The sequence below is a fragment of the Ranitomeya variabilis genome, chromosome 1, assembly GCF_051348905.1.
Source record: "Ranitomeya variabilis isolate aRanVar5 chromosome 1, aRanVar5.hap1, whole genome shotgun sequence".
Classification (NCBI taxonomy): Eukaryota; Metazoa; Chordata; class Amphibia; order Anura; family Dendrobatidae; genus Ranitomeya; species Ranitomeya variabilis.
Window position 1 is genome coordinate 1,079,502,285 of NC_135232.1, and position 21,527 is coordinate 1,079,523,811.

Genomic DNA, 21,527 nt, shown 5'->3' on the forward strand with positions numbered 1-21,527 from the left:
GAATATTTATGGGAAGAGGATGCTTCTCAGGGGGCAATAAAAACTGCTGGCATTGCAAGGTCAGGTACAGGGTTTTTGCGGGCCACAAGTGAGGTAGATTTTCAAGAAAGAGCTCCTCAACCCAGCACAAGCAGTGAATTGACACCTGGAATTTTGGCCCACATGGCAGAGTATGCCTTGCGTATCCTAAAACGGGACTCCCGCATTATCAAAATGATGACCGATGACGATTACTGGTTGGCCTGCCTCCTGGATCCACGATACAAAGGCAAATTACAAAATATCATGCCACATGAGAACCTTGAGCAAATATTAGCTACCAAACAAGCAACTCTTGTAGACCGTTTGGTTCAGGCATTCCCAGCACACAGCGGCGCTGATGGTTCTCACACGAGCTGCAGGGGGCTACAGGGCAGAGGTGTTAGAGGTGCACAGATCAGAAGTGGCATTGGACAGAGAGGATTTCTCACCAGGTTGTGGAGTGATTTTGCAATGACCGCAGACACGGCAGGTACTGCTGCATCGATTCAAAGTGACAGGAGACTGCATTTGTCCAGTATGGTTACCAACTCTTTTTCCGCCATTATCGATGTTCTCCCTCACAGGTCATTCCTCTTTGATTACTGGGCATCTAAACGAGCCACCTGGCCCGAATTGGCAGAATATGCATTACAGGAGCTCGCTTGCCCAGCTGCTAGTGTGCTATCAGAAAGAGTATTCAGTGCTGCTGGTTCAATACTGACCGAAAAAAGGACTCGTCTGGCTACCCAAAATGTTGATGATCTAACCTTCATTAAAATGAACCAATCATGGATTTCAAATTATTTTGCCCCACCATCCCCTGTTAACATGTAGCTTGCCAGAAAAATTTCTTGTTTTTGGCCTCCTCTTACTGACTGCTCCAATTCTGCCATTTGCAGGTGCCGAATGTCCACCATAGGCCATTTGTATACCTCCCTAAATGGGCTGACTCCCCCTACAGGGCCGTGGTCACAACGTGGCGCAAGCACCCGTGCGATTGCCGTTTGCCTGGACAGGTGGGTGTGCCCACTCTTGGGCCATGACACTGGCACAGGGTCCCTCATAGTACAATGAAGTGTCTCTGACGGTGGTGGTGCACAACCAACGTCAGACACACCGTCGTAATATGAGGGGCCCTGGGCCAGTACCGCCGCCCACGAGAGAGTGTTCCCCCCCAGCTCGAACTGTGCTCTACCACTTGAAAAACTTACCTCTCCCTGCCCCACCACTGTGTAGTCTGTGCTGTTAAATCCTTAAATGGCATTGCCATAACAAATTTGTTACAATGATAGATGATAGTAAAAATATACAGGGGCCCTGGCCTCCATTTAGACCCCTTAATACTTTGCGCCAACTACCCCTGTCTGCAACTCTGCAGAGGAGCCCACCCCTGTGCCTCGCTATGCCACCAGTTAATTTATGACCAATTCCTTGGCTGACATTTAGCCCACTTTAGTATTTTGGCCTACTAACTGTGTCAGCCACTTCTAACAGTTGACCTCCGCTGAACAAAGCTATGCCACCTCTGTACTCCTGTTACCAATTGTGAACTGCATGTAGCCTACTTACTTATTTTTGCCTAGTAACTGTGTCAGCCTCTCTGGTCGCCTCAGAAAGACCTTTTTGAATCAGGGCTACCATCCAAGAACAATTGAAAATCAGATCACAAGAGCCACCAGAATATCAAGGAATCACCTGCTAAATTACAAAACTAAAGAAGAAAATAACCGGGTACCTCTAGTAGTTACCTACAATCCAAATCTGGAGGCGCTAAGGGGAGCTGCACGGAAATTACAACCTTTACTGCAAAAAGATGCCCGATTACAAGCAATTTTTCCAGACCCCCCACTACTGTGTTTTAGGCAGCCCCCAAATCTAAGAAGCATCATTGTCAAGAGCTCCCTGTTCTCTCCAACAGCTGCAGGTACCTTTCCTTGCAACCAGAAAAAATGTAAAACCTGTCCATTTATAATGACCACGGACAAGATAAAGATCCCCAATTCACATCAGGACTACAAGATACCAGGTACATTCAGCTGCGTCACTTCTAATGTGGTGTACCTAATCATTTGTACTAAATGTCCAACTGGGGGTCTGTATGTGGGGGAGACAGGGCAGAAACTGAGAACAAGGATGAACTCTCATCGCCATACAATAAGAGAAAAAAGAATGGATATACCTGTGGCAATACATTTCTGTCTCCCAAATCATAACATTATGGACATGAAATTACTTGTATTAAAGGGTAACTTCAAATCGCAAAAAGACAGGAGAGTCTGGGAATATAAACTGATGACGACCTTTGACACTCTAAATGCAGGAATGAATGTGTCACACGGATTTATGTCTTTTTACATCAACTAACTACAACTAAGGAACTTGCCCATCAGACCATGTGGGGTCATCAAACAGAGACCCTAATCACAGGACAATAAAACAATCCTTATCTAAGAATTGGCCCAATATTTATGGACGTAACTGTTTATCACCCATGGTAATTCTGCTTCATGTCACCTGGCTTATCCATGTTTTTTTTCCCCTCTCCCTTTTTTTTTTTCCATACTATGTTGTGCATAAATATGTGATTCTTCAGAATTTCTTTTAGTCTTTGCCTGATGAAGAGACCCGTGTAGTCTCGAAAGCTTGCAATTTGTTACCATCTTTTCAGTTAGCCATTAAAAGGTATCAACCACTGAGGACTCTCAATTCTAAACATTTTTCTATCTACTGGCTAACACGGTACCAAGATATATTTCTTTCCTGTATCAGCCTCTCATAACAGTTGTCCTCCCACGCTGAAACAAGCTAGGCCGCCTGGTTAGTCCTGCTAGCAGTTTTGAACTGCATTTAGCCACCTTTGTTTAGGTTAGGCCTCTGTCTGTCTGTCTGTCTGCTCCACACATTACAACTGTCCCCCCGAAACAAGCTAGGCTGCCTGCTTAGTCCTGCTAGCAGTTTTGAACTGCATTTAGACACCTTTTTTTAGGTTAGGCCTCTGTCTGTCTGTCGGCGCCACACATTACAACTGTCCCCCCCTGAAACAAGCTAGGCGGCCTGGTTAGTCCTGCTAGCAGTTTTGAACTGCATTTAGACACCTTTTTTTAGGTTAGGCCTCTGTCTGTCTGTCTGTCTGCGCCACACATTACAACTGTCCCCCCCCCCCCCCCCCCGAAACAAGCTAGGCCGCCTGGTTAGTCCTGCTAGCAGTTTTCAACTGCATTTAGACACCTTTTTTTAGGTTAGGCCTCTGTCTGTCTGTCTGTTGGCGCCACACATTACAACTGTCCCCCCCCCCGAAACAAGCTAGGCCGCCTGTGTACTCCTCTTACCAATGTAGAACAGCATTTAGCCTACTTATTTATTTTGTCCTAGTAACGGTGTCAGACTCTCACAACAGTTGTCCTCCACCGCTGAACCCAGCAAGGCCGCCTGTGTACTCCTCTTACCAATTGTGAACTGCATATATCGTTCTTTTTTATTTTACGCCTACTCAGTGTGTCAGAGCCACTAATTACACTTGTCCTCCTCCGCTGAACCACGCTATGCCAACTATGTACTCCTATTACAAATTTTGAACTGCAATTAGCCACCTTTTTTAATTGTAGGCCTACTCTGTCTGTCTGAGCCACTTATTACAGTTGTCCTCCACTCAACAAAGCTGAGCCTCAGTTTTCATCCGATGTCAGATATTAAACTGCATTTGGCCTACTTGTTTGGTTGGGCCTACTAACGGTGTCTGCCGCTCCTTGCTTGTCTCCTCCACTGAACAAAGCTGAGCTTCAATCTTCAGGCTTTCGGCCTATAGGAAATTTTAAACTGCATTTGGCCTACTTGTTTGGTTGGGCCTGCTAACGGTGTCTGCCGCTGCTTGGTGTTCTCCTCTACTGAACAAAGCTGAGCTTCAATCTTCAGGCTTTTGGCCTATATCAGATATTAAACTGCATTTGGCCTACTTGTTTGGTTGGGCCCTAGTAACGGTGTCTGCCGCTCCTTGCTTGTCTCCTCCACTGAACAAAGCTGAGCTTCAATCTTCAGGCTTTGGACCTATAGGAAATTTTAAACTGCATTTGGCCTACTTGTTTGGTTGGGCCCTAGTAACGGTGTCTGCCGCTCCTTGCTTGTCTCCTCCACTGAACAAAGCTGAGCTTCAATCTTCAGGCTTTCGGCCTATAGGAAATTTTTAATGGCATTTGGCCTACTTGTTTGGTTGGGCCTACTAACGGTGTCTGCCGCTCCTTGCTTGTCTCCTCTGTTGTGAATTCCATTCTCGGGCTCCCTCCTGTGGTCATGAGTGGTACTTTGTGAGTTCTGTTCATGGGCTCCCTCTGGTGGCTTTTAGTGTTACGGCTGGTCTGTAGCTGGACTCCAGCTGCCCCGTTTCCTGCTAGACCTGCTGCCTATTTAACTCCATCTGGACCTTTACTTGTTGCCTGCTGTCGTTGTATTCAGTACTGGTTCAGATCTCTCTGGGACTTCCCTTGTGACCTGTCTCCTCGTGAGAAGCTAAGTTCATGCTAGTCCTTTTTTGCTCATTTCTAGTGTTGAGCGATACCGTCCGATACTTGAAAGTATCGGTATCGGAAAGTATCGGCCGATACCGGCAAAGTATCGGATCTAATCCGATACCGATACCCGATACCAATACAAGTCAATGGGACTCAAGTATCGGACGGTATTCCTGATGGTTCCCAGGGTCTGAAGGAGAGGAAACTCTCCTTCAGGCCCTGGGATCCATATTAATGTGTAAAATAAAGAATTAAAATAAAAAATATTGCTATACTCACCTCTCCGACGCAGCCTGGACCTCACCGAGGGAACCGGCGGCGTTCTTTGCTTAAAATGCGCGCGTTTCCTGCCTCCCGTGACGTCACGGCTTGTGATTGGTCGCGTGCCGCCCATGTGGCCGCGACGCGACCAATCACAGCAAGCCGTGACGTAATTTTCAGGTCCTGAATGCCTAATTCTAGGCATTCAGGATTTTAAAATTACGTTCCGGCTTGTGATTGGTCGCGTCGCGGTCACATGGGCGACGTGACCAATCACAAGCCGTGATGTCACGGGAGGCAGGAAACGCGCGCATTTTAAAATTACGTCACGGCTTGTGATTGGTTGCGTGCCGCCCATGTGACCGCGACGCGACCAATCACAGCAAGCCGTGACATAATTTCAGGTCCTGAATGCAGAAATAGGCATTCAGGACCTGAAATTACGTCACGGCTTGCTGTGATTGGTCGCGTCGCGGTCACATGGGCGGCACGCAACCAATCACAAGCCGTGACGTAATTTTAAAATGCGCGCGTTTCCTGCCTCCCGTGACGTCACGGCTTGTGATTGGTCGTGTCGCCCATGTGACCGCGACGCGACCAATCACAAGCCGGAACGTAATTTTAAAATCCTGAATGCCTAGAATTAGGCATTCAGGACCTGAAAATTATGTCACGGCTTGCTGTGATTGGTCGCGTCGCGGCCACATGGGCGGCACGCGACCAATCACAAGCCGTGACGTCACGGGAGGCAGGAAACGCGCGCATTTTAAGCAAAGAACGCTGCCGGTTCCCTCGGTGAGGTCCAGGCTGCGTCGGAGAGGTGAGTATAGCAATATTTTTTATTTTAATTCTTTATTTTACACATTACTGTTGTTTCGATACCGATACCCGATACCACAAAAGTATCGGATCTCGGTATCGGAATTCCGATACCGCAAGTATCGGCCGATACCCGATACTTGCGGTATCGGAATGCTCAACACTACTCATTTCTATTTGAAAATGTTTCTCAGTATGTTATGAGTTCAGTCCAGCTTGCTTATATGCTATTTGATTGCTAGCTGGAAGCTCTGGGGTGCGGAGTTGCGCCCCTCACATCGTGAGTCGGTGTGGGGGTCTTTTTGTATTCTCTGCGTGGATACTTTTGTAGTATTTTATACTGACCGCACAGATTCCTTGCTATCTTCTGACTTTTTAGTTATTAGCGGGCCTCATTTGCTAAAACCTATTTTCATTTCTATGTTTGTGTTTTCCCCTTAAACTCACCGTTATTATTTGTGGGGGGCTGCTTACACTTTGGGGAAAATTTCTCTGAGGCAAGTGAGGCTTTGTTTCTCTCTAGGGGTAGCTAGTTTCTCAGGCTGTGAACGAGGTGTCTAGGCCGAGTTAGGAACGCTCCACGGCTGCCTATAGTGTGGTTTGATAGGATCAGAATTGCGGTCAGTAAAGTTCCCACATTCCCAGAGCTTGTCCGTATTTTTGGGTTTACTTATCAGGTCAATTCATGTGTTCTAACCACCAGGATCATAACAGTACAGCAGGCCAGTAAAGTGTTAATGCATCGCAAAAGAGGGATAAGAGAAGCTCTGAGGTTTTTTTTTTCCTCTGCAGTGTGTTTAGCCTCTCTCCTCCCCTTAATCTCTGGGTGGTTCAGGACTCAGCTGCAGATATGGACATTCAAGGTCTGTCCTCTTGTGTGGATCAGCTTGCTACAAGGATACAAAGCATTCAGGATTATGTAGTTCGCAGTCCTATGTCAGAACCTAAAATACCAATTTCTGAGCTGTTCTCTGGAGATAGATCTAGGTTTTTGAATTTCAAAAATAATTGCAAATTGTTTCTTTCTCTGAGACCTCGTTCCTCTGGTGACCCTGCTCAGCAAGTTAAAATTATTATTTCTTTGTTACGTGGTGACCCTCAAGATTGGGCATTCTCCCTGGCGCCAGGAGATCCTGCATTGCTAAATGTGGATGCGTTTTTTCTGGCGCTTGGATTGCTTTATGAGGAACCTAATCTAGTAGACCAGGCAGAAAAGATTTTGCTGGCTCTCTCTCAGGGTCAGGATGAAGCAGAGGTTTACTGTCAGAAGTTTAGGAAGTGGTCTGTGCTCACTCAATGGAATGAGTGTGCCCTGGCAGCGATTTTCAGAAAGGGTCTTTCTGAAGCCCTTAAGGATGTTATGGTGGGGTTCCCCACGCCTGCGGGTCTGAATGAGTCAATGTCTTTGGCCATTCAGATTGATCGGCGTTTGCGGGAGCACAAACCTGTGCACCATCTGGCGGTGTTTTCTGAACAGAAGCCTGAGTCTATGCAATGTGACAGGATTCTGACCAGAATTGAACGGCAAAATCACAGACGTCAGAATGGGTTGTGCTTTTACTGTGGTGACTCCACTCATGTTATCTCTGATTGTTCTAAGCGCACAAAGAGGTTCGCTAAGTCTGTCACCATTGGTACTGTACAGCCTAAATTCATTTTGTCTGTTACTTTGATTTGCTCTCTGTCATCCTACTCTGTTATGGCTTTTGTGGATTCAGGCGCTGCCCTGAATTTGATGGATTTGTCATTTGCCAGGCGCTGTGGTTTTATCTTGGAGCCATTGCAATTCCCTATTCCACTAAAGGGAATTGATGCTATGCCATTGTCCAAGAATAAGCCTCAATACTGGACTCAAGTGACTATGTGCATGACTCCTGCACATCAGGAGGTTATTCGCTTTCTGGTGTTACATAATTTGCATGATGTTGTCGTGTTGGGTCTGCCATGGCTGCAGGTTCATAATCCAGTCCTGGATTGGAAAGCAATGTCTGTGTCAAGTTGGGGTTGTCAAGGGGTACATGGCGATGTTCCTTTGGTGTCAATTGCTTCTTCTACTCCTTCTGAAGTCCCTGAATTTTTGTCGGATTACCAGGATGTATTTGATGAGCCCAAATCCAGTGCCTTACCTCCTCATAGGGATTGTGATTGTGCCATAAATTTGATTCCTGGTAGTAAGTTCCCTAAGGGTCGACTTTTTAATTTATCTGTACCAGAACATACCGCTATGCGGAGCTATATAAAGGAGTCTTTGGAGAAAGGGCATATTCGTCCGTCCTCGTCACCTTTGGGTGCAGGGTTCTTTTTTGTGGCCAAGAAGGATGGTTCTCTGAGACCCTGTATAGATTATCGCCTTCTAAATAAAATCACGGTCAAATTTCAGTACCCTTTGCCTCTGCTGTCCGATCTGTTTGCTCGGATTAGGGGGGCTAGTTGGTTCACCAAGATAGATCTTCGAGGAGCTTATAATCTTGTGCGTATAAAGCAGGGCGATGAATGGAAGACAGCATTTAATACGCCCGAAGGTCATTTTGAGTACTTGGTGATGCCTTTTGGGCTTTCTAATGCCCCTTCCGTGTTTCAGTCCTTCATGCACGACATCTTCCGATAGTATCTAGATAGATTCATGATTGTGTACCTGGATGATATTTTGGTCTTTTCTGATGATTTGGAGTCTCATGTGAAGCAGGTCAGGATGGTGTTTCAGGTCCTGCGTGCCAATGCCTTGTTTGTGAAGGGCTCTAAATGTCTCTTTGGAGTCCAGAAGGTTTCCTTTTTGGGCTTTATTTTTTCCCCTTCTACTATCGAGATGGATCCAGTTAAAGTCCAGGCCATCTATGACTGGACTCAACCTACATCGGTGAAGAGACTTCAGAAGTTCTTGGGCTTTGCTAATTTTTACCGGCGCTTCATCACTAATTTTTCTAGTGTGGTTAAGCCTTTGACGGATTTGACTAGAAAGGGTTCTGATGTGACTAATTGGTCTTCTGCGGCCGTTGAGGCCTTTCAGCAGCTGAAACGTCGGTTTTCTTCGGCTCCTGTCTTGCGTCAGCCTGATGTCTCTCTTCCCTTTCAGGTTGAGGTTGATGCTTCTGAGATTGGAGTAGGGGCTGTCTTGTCACAGAGAAGCTCTGATGGCTCGGTGATGAGACCATGTGCTTTCTTTTCTAGAAAGTCTTCGCCTGCCGAGCAGAATTATGATGTTGGTAATCGGGAGTTGTTGGCAATGAAGTGGACATTCGAGGAGTGGCGACATTGGCTTGAGGGAGCCAAGCATCGCGTGGTGGTCTTGACGGATCACAAGAATTTGATTTATCTCGAGTCTGCCAAGCAGTTAAATCCTAGACAGGCTCGATGGTCGCTGTTTTTCTCCCGTTTTGATTTCGTGGTTTCATACCTTCCGGGCTCAAAGAATGTGAAGGCTGATGCCCTTTCTAGGAGTTTTGTGCCTGACTCTCCGGGAGTTTCTGAGCCGGCTGGTATCCTCAGAGAGGGGGTGATCTTGTCTGCCATCTCCCCTGATTTGCGGCGGGTGCTGCAGGAGTTTCAGGCCGATAGACCTGACCGTTGTCCACCGGAGAGACTGTTTGTCCCGGATAGATGGACCAGTAGAGTTATTTCCGAGGTTCATTCTTCAGTGTTGGCGGGTCATCCTGGGATCTTTGGTACCAGGGATTTGGTGGCTAGGTCCTTTTGGTGGCCTTCTTTGTCGCGGGATGTGCGTTCCTTTGTGCAGTCCTGTGGGATTTGTGCTCGGGCCAAGCCTTGCTGTTCTCGTGCCAGTGGATTGCTTTTGCCTTTGCCTGTCCCGAAGAGGCCTTGGACGCATATTTCCATGGATTTTATTTCGGATCTTCCAGTCTCTCAGAGGATGTCTGTCATCTGGGTGGTTTGTGATCGTTTTTCTAAAATGGTCCATTTGGTGCCTTTGCCTAAGTTACCCTCCTCCTCTGATTTGGTTCCGCTGTTTTTTCAGAATGTGGTCCATTTGCATGGTATTCCGGAGAACATTGTGTCTGACAGAGGGTCCCAGTTTGTGTCCAGATTTTGGCGGTCCTTTTGTGCTAAGATGGGCATTGATTTGTCTTTTTCTTCGGCCTTCCATCCTCAGACGAATGGCCAAACCGAATGTACGAATCAGACCTTGGAAACTTATTTGAGATGTTTTGTTTCTGCTGATCAGGATGATTAGGTGACTTTTTTGCCATTGGCTGAGTTCGCCCTCAATAATCGGGCTAGTTCCGCTACTTTGGTTTCGCCTTTTTTTTGTAATTTTGGTTTTCATCCTCGTTTTTCCTCAGGTCAGGTTGAATCTTCTGACTGTCCTGGGGTGGATTCTGTGGTGGATAGGTTGCAGCAGATTTGGAACCACGTAGTGGACAATTTGACGTTGTCACAGGAGAAGGCTCAGCGCTTTGCTAATCGCCGTCGCTGTGTTGGTCCCCGACTTCGTGTGGGGGATTTGGTATGGTTGTCATCTCGTTATGTTCCTATGAAGGTTTCCTCTCCTAAGTTCAAACCTCGTTTCATCGGTCCTTATAAGATTTTGGAAATCCTCAATCCGGTGTCATTTCGTTTGGACCTTCCAGCATCTTTTGCCATTCATAATGTGTTCCATAGGTCATTGTTGCGGAGGTATGTGGTGCCTGTGGTTCCGTCTGTTGACCCTCCTGCTCCGGTGTTGGTCGAGGGAGAATTGGAGTATGTGGTGGAGAGGATCTTGGATTCTCGTATTTCGAGACGGAAGCTTCAGTACTTGGTTAAATGGAAGGGCTATGGTCAGGAGGATAATTCCTGGGTTGTTGCCTCTGATGTCCATGCTGCCGATTTGGTTCGTGCCTTTCATTTGGCTCGTCCTGATCGGTCTGGGGGCTCTGGTGAGGGTTCGGTGACCCCTCCTCAAGGGGGGGTACTGTTGTGAATTCCGTTCTCGGGCTCCCTCCTGTGGTCATGAGTGGTACTTTGGGAGTTCTGTTCATGGGCTCCCTCTGGTGGCTTTTAGTGTTACGGCTGGTCTGTAGCTGGACTCCAGCTGCCCCGTTTCCTGCTAGGCCTGCTGCCTATTTAACTCCATCTGGACCTTTACTTGTTGCCTGCTGTCGTTGTATTCAGTACTGGTTCAGATCTCTCTGGGACTTCCCTTGTGACCTGTCTCCTCGTGAGAAGCTAAGTTCATGCTAGTCCTTTTTTGCTCATTTGTATTTGAAAATGTTTCTCAGTATGTTATGAGTTCAGTCCAGCTTGCTTATATGCTATTTGATTGCTAGCTGGAAGCTCTGGGGTGCGGAGTTGCGCCCCTCACATCGTGAGTCGGTGTGGGGGTCTTTTTGTATTCTCTGCATGGATACTTTTGTAGTATTTTATACTGACCGCACAGATTCCTTGCTATCTTCTGACTTTTTAGTTATTAGCGGGCCTCATTTGCTAAAACCTATTTTCATTTCTATGTTTGTGTTTTCCCCTTAAACTCACCGTTATTATTTGTGGGGGGCTGCTTACACTTTAGGGAAAATTTCTCTGAGGCAAGTGAGGCTTTGTTTCTCTCTAGGGGTAGCTAGTTTCTCAGGCTGTGAACGAGGCGTCTAGGCCGAGTTAGGAACGCTCCACAACTGCCTATATTGTGGTTTGATAGGATCAGAATTGCGGTCAGTAAAGTTCCCACATTCCCAGAGCTTGTCCGTATTTTTGGGTTTACTTATCAGGTCAGTTCATGTGTTCTAACCACCAGGATCATAACACTCCTCCACTGAACAAAGCTGAGCTTCAATCTTCAGGCTTTCGGCCTATAGGAAATTTTAAACTGCATTTGGCCTACTTGTTTGGTTGGGCCTACTAACGGTGTCTGCTGCTGCTTGGTGTTCTCCTCCACTGAACAAAGCTGAGCTTCAATCTTCAGGTTTTCGGCCTATATCAGATATTAAACTGCATTTGGCCTACTTGTTTGGTTGGGCCCTAGTAATGGTGTCTGCCGCTCCTTGCTTGTCTCCTCCACTGAATATAGCTGAGCTTCAATCTTCAGGTTTTCGGCCTATATCAGATATTAAACTGCATTTGGCCTACTTGTTTGGTTGGGCCTACTAACGGTGTCTGCCGCTCCTTGCTTGTCTCCTCCACTGAACAAAGCTGAGCTTCAATCTTCAGGCTTTCGGCCTAGATCAGATATTAAACTGCATTTGGCCTACTTGTTTGGTTGGGCCCTAGTAACGGTGTCTGCCGCTCCTTGCTTGTCTCCTCCACTGAACAAAGCTGAGCTTCAATCTTCAGGCTTTGGACCTATAGCAAATTTTAAACTGCATTTGCCCTACTTGTTTGGTTGGGCCCTAGTAACGGTGTCTGCCGCTCCTTGCTTGTCTCCTCCACTGAACAAAGCTGAGCTTCAATCTTCAGGCTTTCGGCCTATAGGAAATTTTTAATGGCATTTGGCCTACTTGTTTGGTTGGGCCTACTAATGGTGTCTGCCGCTGCTTGGTGTTCTCCTCCACTGAACAAAGCTGAGCTTCAATCTTCAGGCTTTCGGCCTATATCAGATATTAAACGGCATTTGGCCTACTAGTTTGGTTGGGTCCTACTAACGGTGTCTGCCGCTCCTTGCTTGTCTCCTCCACTGAACAAAGCTGAGCTTCAATCTTCAGGCTTTCGGCCTATAGGAAATTTTAAACTGCATTTGGCCTACTTGTTTGGTTGGGCCCTAGTAACGGTGTCTGCCGCTCCTTGCTTGTCTCCTCCACTGAACTAAGCTGAGCTTCAATCTTCAGACTTTTGGCCTATAGGAAATTTTAAACGGCATTTGGCCTACTTGTTTGGTTGGGCCTACTAACGGTGTCTGCTGCTGCTTGGTGTTCTCCTCCACTGAACAAAGCTGAGCTTCAATCTTCAGGCTTTCGGCCTATATCAGATATTAAACGGCATTTGGCCTACTAGTTTGGTTGGGCCCTACTAACGGTGTCTGCCGCTCCTTGCTTGACTCCTCCACTGAACAAAGCTGAACTTCAATCTTCAGGCTTTCGGCCTATAGGAAATTTTAAACTGCATTTAGCCTACTAGTTTGGTTGGGCCCTACTAACGGTGTCTGCCGCTCCTTGCTTGTCTCCTCCACTGAACAAAGCTGAGCTTCAATCTTCAGGCTTTCAGCCTATAGGAAATTTTAAATGGCATTTGGCCTACTAGCTTGCTTGGGCCCTAGTAATGGTGTCTGCCGCTCCTTGCTTGTCTCCTCCACTGAATATAGTTGAGCTTCAATTTTCAGGCTTTCGGCCTATATCGGATATTAACCTGCATTTGGCCTACTTGTTTGGTTGGGCCTACTAACGGTGTCTGCCGCTGCTTGGTGTTCTCCTCCAATGAACAAAGCAGTGCCACCTGTTTACTCCTGTTACCAATTTTGAACTGCATTTAGCCTACTTTATTCTTTGGGACTATATCGGTTTCCTCCTCATCCTGCCCACTGCCCAGCCACTGCTAGATGAGTCTGCTGGTACATTGACCCAGACCACTACATTCCCCTTGCACTCTACACAGCCAGAATCTGACCCTGCTGAAAGTCAGGTTCCTCTTCCCGCATACTATACCACCTTACACGGGGACAAAGAGGAAGGTGCAGATGAAAGTGCAGGTTCCTTCATCAGGTGGGGGAGCATACTCGTTGGTGACGTCACTGGCACAGGGCCCCTCATAGTACGCAAAAGTGTCTCTGCCGGTGGGAGTCACCCCCGCCATCAAACACACCGCCGTACTTTGAGGGGCCCTGTGCCAGTGCCAATGCGAACAAGTGGGCTCCCTCTGCTTGCTTGGGATAACAGCACTTGCAAAGTTTTAATACTTACCTCTCCCGGCTCCACCGCCATGACGTAGTCCGCGTTTCCTGGGCCCACAAAAAACTTGAGCCAGCCCTCCCCTCCTCCCCACAACTTTAGCCAAATGACCCCCAATTTTCAATGCCTAACTATTATTATAAGGTAAATTAAGATTCACAAGCTTAAGTGACAAGAATTGATGTTTTTGACATTAAAATGGGCACTGTTGGTGTTTTCCTGTCCTCCACTTACTGCCGACTTTGATTCCCCATTGACTTACATTGGGTTTCGTGTTTCGGTCGATCCCCGACTTTTCGCGATAATCGGCCGATTTCACTCGACCCGACTTTTGACAAAGTCGGGTTTCGCGAAACCCGACTTGATCTTAAAAAAGTGAAAGTCGCTCAACCCTAGTCATGGCAGGTCCTTGTCGCACACCAACCTTAGCACCGGAACCTGCCGCTTGCATTGACCGGTCACCGAAGCGCCGGAAAGGCGGCGGAAGGTGAGTATATAATGTGTAGGGATTTCACTCACTCAGGTGCGACGGCTGACACTCAGGAGGCACGTTCCTTTAAAGTTCACAGGGTTTATTACGTCATAAACCACATGGAAAAATAACAGCAAGCAAATAGCCTTAAAGGGAACCTGTCACCACGTTTTTGGAAGATGGGATAAAAATAGCGTTAAATAGGGGCAGAGGTGGGCGTTACATTAGTGTGTGTGTTATGCGTTTATTACCCACCTAAGTTGCCGAAATAACTTTGCAAAGTCTCCGTTTTCGCCTGTCAATCAGGCTGGTCAGGTCGCATGGGCGTTGTCTTCCCCCAGATTTGGCGTAGTTTTCCGTTGGTGGCGTAGTGGTGTGCGCATGCCCAAAGTCCGGAATCCTCTTCCAGGGGATTTAAAATAGCGCGGTGTTCGTTATTGCATTGGTGATCGGTGGGCGCGGCCATCTTCCTTTGGCCGCGCGTGCGCAGAAGCGGCGCTCTGCTGGCCGCGGCTTCAGGAAAATGGCCGCCGCGATATCCATCTGCGCACGCGCGGCATCCCGCGGCCATTTTCCTGAAGCCGCGGCCAGCAGAGCGCCGCTTCTGCGCACGCGCGGCCAAAGGAAGATGGCCGCGCCCACCGATCACCAATGCAATAACGAACACCGCGCTATTTTAAATCCCCTGGAAGAGGATTCCGGACTTTGGGCATGCGCACACCACTACGCCACCAACGGAAAACTACGCCAAATCTGGGTGAAGACACCACGCCCATGTGACCTGACCAGCCTGATTGACAGGCGAAAACGGAGACTTTGCAAAGTTATTTCGGCAACTTAGGTGGGTAATAAACGCATAACACACACACTAATGTAACGCCCACCTCTGCCCCTATTTAACGCTATTTTTATCCCATCTTCCAAAAACGTGGTGACAGGTTCCCTTTAAGTTCAGGAAAAGCAAAACAAAGTGTCCAGTCCACCAGGCTCAGTCCTGTAGCCTTAACACACTCAGGAGGGTTTCACCTCCACACATATCCACTGTGTTAAGCATTTGCCTGTCTTATATAGAGCTAACCACACCCAGTAACCCATCACATGATTAGCCATGTGGTCTGACATCACCACAGGTCCTGGAACACACATATATACATGGTTATATACAACAAAGAAATACTCCGGGCTACATTACAGCAACAAGGCACTTATGTGGCACATACCTCCCGTCGACTACACACCCTTTAGCCATGCTACATACCTCCCCCCTCTGCCTAAAGCCGTGGGGCTTGGCACTTTTCCCCACTAAACAAGGGATTCTTGATAGGGCATCCGCATTACCGTGCAGCTTTCCGGCCCTATGTTCCACATGGAAACTGAAGTCCTGCAGGGCTAAGAACCAACGGGTGACCCTAGCATTTCTACCCTTTGTTTCCCTCATCCATCTTAGTGGGGCATGGTCAGATATCAATCTGAATTTACGACCCAGCAGATAGTACCGTAATGTGTCCACCACCCACTTTATGGCCAAACACTCTTTTTCCACGACTGAGTAGTTCTTCTCAGATGAGGACAGCTTTCTACTCAGATAGAGGACAGGATGCTCCTCCCAATGTAGCTCTTGGGAAAGGACTGCTCCTACCCCAACATCTGAGGCATCTGTCTGAAGAATAAATTCTTTATTAAAGTCTGGGGCCATCAGAACGGGCTGCTTACATAGAGCCCCTTTCAACTCTTGGAAGGCTGACTTTGTCTCTTCAGACCATTTAACCATCACTAATTTTGTCCCCTATAGCAGATCAGTCAGAGGCGCAGCCACTGTGGCAATGTTCCGGATGAACCTCCTGTAATATCCCACGATTCCCAGAAAGGCTTTAACTTGCTTTTTGGAGAGTGGTTTTGGCCATGTTTGGATTGCCTCCACTTTCCTGATTTGGGGCTTTATTTCTCCACGACCCACTATATAGCCTAGGTATTTAGCTTCTTCCTTACCCAAGGCACACTTCTTCGGGTTTATTGTAAACCCGCCTCTCTTAGAGCATCAAACACCGCTTGGACTTTCTCCAGATGACTCTCCCAGTCCGGGCTAAAGATGATGATATCATCTAGGTACGCAGCAGCGTAGGCCTTATGGGGTGCAAGGACTCTATCCATAGCTCTCTGGAAGGTCGCCGGAGCTCCCTGTAGGCCAAACGGCATCCGGACATACTGGAAGCATCCATCAGGTGTCGAAAAGGCCGTCTTCTCCTTGGCTTCCTGTGCCATGGGGATCTGCCAATACCCCTTTGTCAAATCCAAGGTGGATATATATCTGGCATGCCCAAGCCTTTCGATGAGCTCATCAACGCGGGGCATGGGATAAGCGTCAAACTTGGAGACCTCATTCAACTTCCGATAGTCGTTGCAAAACCTCCACTCTCCATCAGGTTTTGGGACCAGGACAATTGGGCTCGACCAACCGCTCTTGGATTCCTCAATGACTCCAAGCTTCAACATACGCTCCACTTCCTTGGAGATAACTTCTCGACAAGCCTCAGGAATACGATAGAGCTTCACGTTCACCCGCACATGTGGCTCTGTTAGGACCTCGTGCTCTATGACCTTCGTGTGTCCTGGCAACTCTGAAAACAGGTCCCTGTTTTTCTGGAGTAACTCCCAGCACTGCTGTTTCTGGGACTTCTATAGCGTCTCCGCTATAGTAACAGCTCCAACCTCACCTTCTGGGTTGCTTAACAACGATGGAGTTACTGTCGGCTCTCTATCTTGCCACAGCTTGATGAGGTTGACATGGTATACTTGGAATGGTTTCCGTCTTCCTGGTTGGTGAATTTTATAATTTACTTCACCAAGTTTCTCGACAACCTCATATGACCCTTGCCATTTGGCCAAGAACTTGCTCTCCACCGTCGGAACTAACACAAGAACTCGGTCTCCCGGATTGAACTGCCTCACTCTTGCAGACCGGTTGTAGACTCTGGCCTGAGCTTCTTGTGCCTGGAGGAGGTGTTCTTTCACAATAGGCATCACCTTTGCAATCCTCTGCTGCATCAGGGCCACATGCTCAATGACGCTTCTGTGGGGCGTGACTTCGGCTTCCCAGGTTTCCTTGGCTATATCCAGGAGTCCTCGCGGATGTCGGCCATATAGAAGCTCAACGGTGAGAATCCTGTGGAGGCCTGTGGAACTTCATGAATGGAAAACATCAGGTAGGGTAAGAGACAATCCCAGTCTCTACCATCTTTCTCTATAGCTTTTCTCAGCATGCTCTTCAGTGTCTTGTTAAATCTCTCAAGGCGATCTGACTGGGGATGATACACCGAGTTCCTCAACTGGGAGATTTTCAGGGCTTTGCATAACTCCCTCATCACCTTGCTCATGAAAGGTGTCCCCCCTGGTCAGTCAGGATCTCCTTCGGCAGACCTGTCCGGGAAAAGACATGGACCAACTCGCGGGCTATACTCTTCGAGGAAGAATTTCTCAGGGGAATTGCCTCAGGATAGCGTGTGGCATAGTCCAGGATGACTAATATATACTGATGGCCCCGGGCTGATTTAACTAAGGGACCAACCAAGTCCATGGCAATTCTCTCGAACGGCACCTCAATAATGGGCAGTGGCACAAGGGGGTTCCGGAAATAAGAAGTGGGAGCAGTTAGCTGACATGTAGGGCAGGACCTGCAATAGTTCACTATTTCCTGGTGACACCCAGGCCAATAGAACCTCTGCACAACCCGTTCCTGCGTTTTTTCCACCCCTAGGTGTCCACCCAAGATGTGTGAATGGGCCATGTCCAACACTTTCTGTCTATATGGACCCGGCACTACCAACTGCTCTACCAACTCCTCCCTTATTTTTGTGACCCGGTACAACAACTCCCCACTCATCAGAAAATGGGGAAATCTTTTGTCTGCCCCCGGCTCCTGTACCACCCCATCAATAACTGTGACATTATTAAAGGCTTCCCTCAGAGTGGGGTCCCTATGTTGGGCAGTCCCAAAATTTTCACCGGTTACCTCTAACTCCATAATGTCAGATGCAGGGGACACTTCCTCCTCATCCCCAACCAGAACACAAAAAGGAAACCTGTCTGTCTCTGGGTGTGGCAACACCCTTCCAGGGTTCATTGGTTCCCTACTCTTGCTAGGGAGCTCAGAACCTTTTCCCCACAAATCCCAAAACAAACAGAAATCCCGGCCAATAATTATAGGGTGCAACAAGTCCTGCATGACGCCAACTATGTGGGACTCAGTGCCACATGCCGTTTCAATGTCCACCCTGGCCAAAGGGTAGTCCTTTGCATCACCATGTATGCACCGCACTCCGACCTTCTTTCCCGGGAGGAAGTAGAGAGGAAAAGTGGCCCTCACCAGGGTCACTAGGCTCCCCGAGTCTAACAGTGCCATGACTGCTCGACCGTTCACCCTTACGGGACACGCTTGAGGTCCCTCGTTGGGCGGAGAGTTCACACTGCAGGCTGGATACGCATAGTATGAACAACGGCGTCCCATGCTGCAGTCCATCTGCTCAGTGGTTTGGGAACAACAGGCAGCTATATGTCCTGGCCTGTGGCACCTCCAACAAATAATATCACCCGTAGGGACCTTGGACACCACCTCCCCCGCCCTTTGTGACCTTGGACGTGCCACCCCTTTTTGGGACTCTGGTCCCTTCTGGGACCCCCAGTACGGCATGGGTTGTCTCCCGGAGGAGCCTTCCAACCCTTGGTATCTCTCGACCAGTCCGATCAGTTCGTCGGCATTCTGGGGATCACCCTGGGCAACCCAAGTCTGTATGGACCTCAGGAGGGAATGCAAAAACCGATCCATCATCACTCGTTCCACCATCTGTGCAGGGGTACATGACTCTGGCTGCAGCCATTTCTGGACCAGGTGCAACAGATCAAACATTTGAGAGCGAGGCGGTTTGTCCTGGTGATAGGCCCAGCTGTGAACTCGCTGTGCCCTGAGAGTCAGTGTCACCCCCAAACGTGCGAGAATCTCGACTTTCAATTTGTGATACTCTTTGGCATCCTGCAAGGTCAAATCACAGTATGCCTTCTGAGGTTCTCCCGTCAGGTATGGCGCCAGTACCTCTGCCCACTGCTCTGGCGGGAGTTTTTCCCTCTCAGCGACCCTCTCAAACACCGTCAGGAAGGCCTCAACATCATCCCCGGGGGTCATTTTCTGCAATGCGCGTCTTACCGTCTTCCGGACGTGGGTGTCATCAGCCAAACCTGGGGTTGGGGCACTCATCTTGCCCTGAATGGCGGTTGCCAGAAGCTGCATCTGCTGCCGTTGCTCCTGCTGGTTCTGTTGCATCTGCTGCCGTTGCTCCTGCTGGCTCTGCCGTTGCTCCTGCTGGCTCTGCCGTTGCTCCTGCTGGCTCTGTTGTATCTGCTGCTGGCTCTGTTGTATCTGCTGCATCAACAGCCTGTTGGTCTCTTGCTGCCGTTGCTCCTGCTGTGACTGCAACTGGACCAAGTGTTTCAGCAGGTCCTCCATTTTCCCCGGCAATGCTTGCTGGCTTACAGCCGACTTGACCCAGGACATCCAATAATAGACTTACGTCTCCACTGGGAACGCTGCCCGCACGTCTACCACCAATTGTAGGGATTTCACTCACTCAGGTGCGACGGCTGACACTCAGGAGGCACGTTCCTTTAAAGTTCACAGGGTTTATTACGTCATAAACCACATGGAAAAATAACAGCAAACAAATAGCCTTAAGTTCAGGAAAAGCAAAACAAAGTGTCCAGTCCACCAGGCTCAGTCCTGTAGCCTTAACACACTCAGGAGGGTTTCACCTCCACACATATCCACTGTGTTAAGCATTTGCCTGTCTTATATAGAGCTAACCACACCCAGTAACCCATCACATGATTAGCCATGTGGTCTGACATCACCACAGGTCCTGGAACACACATATATACATGGTTATATACAACAAAGAAATACTCCGGGCTACATTACAGCAACAAGGCACTTATGTGGCACATACCTCCCGTCGACTACACACCCTTTAGCCATGCTACAAATGATTTGTTATTTTTTTTTAATTATTTTTAACATTAGATGTTTTTACTATTGAGGCTGGATGAATATGCCATGGAAGCAAAGTGGTCTTTTTTTTTTTTAAAATAAATTGAAGTATGTAGTAGAAAAAAATTATGCTATGAAACGGATGACAAACTAATAGGAAATACATGTTTAGGATAAAGTAACGGTGTACAAAAATAAGGTCATGTTCACAAGCCAACACAATATTTTTCTCCAGCCCAAAAATTATTTCTTGGCAGTAAAAATTCTGAGTTCAAAGGGTAATGTCAATTTTGTCAGTGTTTTTTTATCCATAGAAAGAAATGAGAAAGTGAAAAAAAGCGCTGCAAAAAAAAAAGTTTTTCATGGAGTTTTTTGCAGTGTTTTTGGGTGAGGATTACATATGAGCTTTGCCTCCGCTACATATTTATGAATTCATCCTTGTTATGCTCCGTATACTGATGGTGGGATAATAAAATGAAGACGATCGTAGCTGCTGTGATCTTTTATCCCCCCAGTATTACCGGTGACACGTGGTGGAGGGTTCGGGTACAGATTGTATATCGTGGCCCCGGAGATTCAAGGTCACTCAACTAACAGACAGTAATATTTTTCTAAGGGAGAAAAAGCAGTGAGTTACAATTATATTTGAGAAATTCTCCTGGCATAACAAAAACTTACAGAAATGATCAATTTTAACACTTGAATTCAAGGAAACTTTGAAATTTATGACCCAGCTGTATATCACACCATCATAATAATTATGCACATTTACTAACCATGCACTAAATCTCAGATTTACTGAGGCACAATCCTATTTATGTGCATAAACTGAAGTAACATCTGCTCCCTCTATAAATCTAGCAGAATCTGTGATCAGCCGGCTGTTTCTACTGCAGCCACAGTCATTCTGGCACCTGATGATGACAAACTGCTGCCACCTGCTGACCACCGGCAGACGTGTCCTCAAAGGTGCGATGTAAAACCGCGACTATTCGCCTCCACTCACACGGATCAGGTCGGTCACGGTGCGTGTGATTACAAAAATTGTGAATAATGTATAAATATATATATACACGCACACAACATATATAGACTGTAGTTTGGTGGAGGAGGGATAATGTTCTGGAGATGTTTTCTGGAGTCAATCTCTTAGGTCAAGTGAAGGGAAATCCCAATGCGTGAGCATAACAAGACATTTTGGACAACTGTAGCTTCCAAGTTTTTGGGAACAGTTTGGTGGGAGGCCCATTCTTTTCCCCATGACCACTCCCCAGTGAACAAGTAAAGTCCATAAAATCATGGTTGGTGGAGTTTGGGGTGGAAGAACATGACCGGCCACACGGAGCCCCGACCTCAACCCCAACCAACACCTTTGGGATGAAGGAGACCAGAGATTGTGAGGCTGCTCTAGAACAATGTTAGAAGGATGTCGCTAAAGATATGATTAGAGGATTTTTTCTGGACTCAGCTTCAGCTTTTTGGACAGGTTTACATACCTGCTTAGCCATAATTTTCAGAGTTCAAGTGTCTCTGTAGTAAAAGTAACATAGAAGTAAAGTAGAGACTTATCCAGGGGCCATAACAATACAGGATGTAAAAGTGACAGC